Source organism: Microtus ochrogaster, chromosome 4 (genome assembly GCF_000317375.1).
Source record: "Microtus ochrogaster isolate Prairie Vole_2 chromosome 4, MicOch1.0, whole genome shotgun sequence".
NCBI classification, from domain to species: Eukaryota; Metazoa; Chordata; class Mammalia; order Rodentia; family Cricetidae; genus Microtus; species Microtus ochrogaster.
Window position 1 is genome coordinate 31,151,356 of NC_022011.1, and position 3,235 is coordinate 31,154,590.

Genomic DNA, 3,235 nt, shown 5'->3' on the forward strand with positions numbered 1-3,235 from the left:
GGGGGGGGGGGAGGTTGGCCGGAATCTCCTGTGAGGGCCTGGTGACCTGCTTCCTACCAGGTTAATAACCCTATAACCATCACCAGAGACCGTCATACCTGCATACTGTGTTATCTGCTTCACTGCCAGAGTTGCAGGCCCATGTGCTCTGCAGGTTACCACAGCTGCACGGTGCTGATGGTTATGTTCATTAAGCCCAGAGGAAATACCTACACGGGACTCAGGAAGGGCTGTGCTAAGTACCCTGCCTGCTTACAGGCACCCAAGAGGTGGGGTTTTGTCATCACCACACCTTACAGATAAGGAAACCGAGGTTCAGTAAGGTAAAGGGATTTGACTGCTTATCTCAGAAGATGCCAGAATTCCAACCGAAAGCCTGTTAACTGAGCCTGACTGCCTCCAGGCTCTGACACCCTGCTTAAGGCTAGAAGAGGCACCAAAGGCACATGACTGTAACAGATGGATCTGTGGGTGTTGTCTTTGAAATTAGAACACCCAATAAAAGCAGCTAGCACTCAGCACTTGTTCGAACACTTCATAGGCTGCCTTTGTATATTGTCTTCTAGATTTTAAAAGACACTTATGTTATGTGGGTTTTTTGCATGAATTTTTGTGCACTATATTCATGTAGGAGCTATCAAAGTGGAGCTGCAGGCACTTGGGAATAGCCATGTGGGTGCTCAGAACTGAACTCAAGTCCTCTGTCTGTGCGGCATCTTAACCACTAGGCCATCTTTCCAGCCCTTTGTTTTGTTTTAAAAGAACAGGCAGAGCCGGGCGGTGGTGGCGCACGCCTTTAATCCCAGCACTCGGGAGGCAGAGGCAGGTGGATCTCTGTGAGTTCGAGACCAGCCTGGTCTACAAGAGCTAGTTCCAGGACAGGCTCCAAAACCACAGAGAAACCCTGTCTCGAAAAAACCAAAAAAAAAAAAAAAAAAAAAAGAACAGAACAGGGTCAGGAATTACTACTGACACTCAACAAGCAATAAAAACACCCATGTTTAACCAAGTATGGAGGCTATTAGAATCAGGAAGAGCATTAATTTGAGACTCATCTGGGCTACATAGCAAGCTCTGGAGAAGTCTGAGCTATATAGTAAACTCTCAGACAAGAAAACACTCAAGTTTATGTAGTGCTCTTCAGGACAGCCACTCCTAGGAACTAAGTACAACTGCTAATATACAGACTCGAAAGTAGCCACATATCCATCTCACACTCCCAAACACAGCCCCCCAGGTTCTGATCTCCACATTAACACAAATGAAAGCAACAAAAGCCCATACTGGAAACAGCTAGGCTGAGCTGAGGGATAATGCTTACAGGTTGTACTGTTCCCTACACTTGTTTTCTGAGGCTGCTTAGGCAGGAGAGCACTGTGTGCTTCTGTCTTACTGCCCATTGGGGTTGCTGGTCTCTTCCAGAACAGTAGGCTGCACATCAGCCCACTGAACCAGCCTCAGCCTCATCTGTTGGATACTAGGTCAGAGTGGCTCAGAGCCGAGATCTCCTGAAGGACCAGATCTGCAACAGTTCAGGGAGACACAGAGCTAGTGGTTCAGGGAAGACCGACTCCCAGCTTGGGCCTGATGCATCCTTCAGTGTTGACAACCTCTCCCAGGAGAAGAGGTTCCAGACTGACAGTTCTGGGTAAGTTGGTCACACCACTCGATCGCAGATGACACAGAAACTAGCCTGGTGCTGAACACTCAAAACAGACGTGAAGATGGTGTGCTGAGCCTGATGTGGAGGAGGCTGGGACTTTTAACTCTGACTAGAACCAGGGAAAGGGATGTGGGGTGACACCCTGAGACAACAGCTACAGGACATCAACTTTGAAGTACCTTGAGATTCTTGCATAGTGTGGGCAGAGCAGCTAAGCCAGTCTTTGGACTCAGCATTCAACCTAGGGAGAAACCAGGGGAGGCAGGCTGGAGTGGAACTCGTGGACAGTGGGGTCACAGCAGAGCTGGAAATAAGGGATCTGCCCTGCCCACCTGTCCTTGCAAATAGCCTACTTTGTTGGGATTTGGGGAGTCACATGAAGGGAAACCCAGGTTCTCTCTGGGCTACTTACTCATTAAGTCAGTTTCTTCACCTGTAAAAGGATATCTATCTCTGAGAATAAGAATCTAGAACAGTGACTGGCATGGCACAACAGTGAAGGCTGTCCCTCCACTCACAGTGCCCTCTCCTCTGCTCCCAAGGTGGGAAAGGATCCGACCCAACACCAGTTTATTTTACATTTGTACTTCGGAGGTCCTCAATCCTGGCTTGTCTAGGGATTTTTTTTTTTCCAAAGTATAAAAAACTGGGCCTAAACATAGCAGTTTTGTAATCCCGGACCTTCAGAGGCAGAGAATCCCTGTGAGTTCAAGGGGCAGTGTGGTCCACATAGCAAGCTCCAGGCCAGTCAGGGATACACAGCCAAGATCTCCGGTGTTTTGTTTGTTTGCTTTCTTTTGTTTTTCAGAGACAGGGTTTCTCTGTGTAACCCTAGACTGCTGGAAATCTGTCTAGGCCCAGGCTGGCCTCAAACTCAAAGATTCGCCTGCCTCTGCCGTCTGAGTGCTGGGATTAAAGGTGTGTGCCACTACTGCCCGGATCTTTCTTGGGTTTGTTTTATTTTAAAGAAGGAAAGAAAGAAAACAGAGCCATATCTGTGCAGAAGGTCCCTACATCCTCATTGTGAAAACCTTACTGAATTAGAATCCACGTTACTCCTCACCCAAGACCACCAGAACACGAGCAAAAAAAAAAAAAAAAAAGAGCAACTCCTAGTGCCTAACTCGGTTCCGTGCATCTCAGAGAGGAGCTATGCAGGAATCTGTCTTGACGATGTTCCTCGGCCTAGACTGTTTATAAAGGCGGAAACCGTCCCTTTGCAGTCTAGTAGCCATGTGGAGGTGGGGACCATCGGACAGGTCGCAAGGGTAGGCTACGCAGACAGGGTCTCCACGGTCCCATCTTCGCACGCAGACGACAGCAGTGTGCGTACCTGCTCCCATTCCTCCTCACCTGGCCCCACCTAACCAACCCCCACCCCCACGCCGCCCGCCAGCCCCGGGAACCACGTCAGTGGCGTGGCGTGCGGCGTTCTGAGCCTGCGCGTTCCCGTCCGCGTCACAACCTGCTATCTGCAACCCATACCCCTCGAAAGCCGAAGAAATACTGCAGTACGGTCGGCGCCGGGCCGCCGCCAGGGCCCAACTCTCGCGAGAACTCTCCGGGCCACCC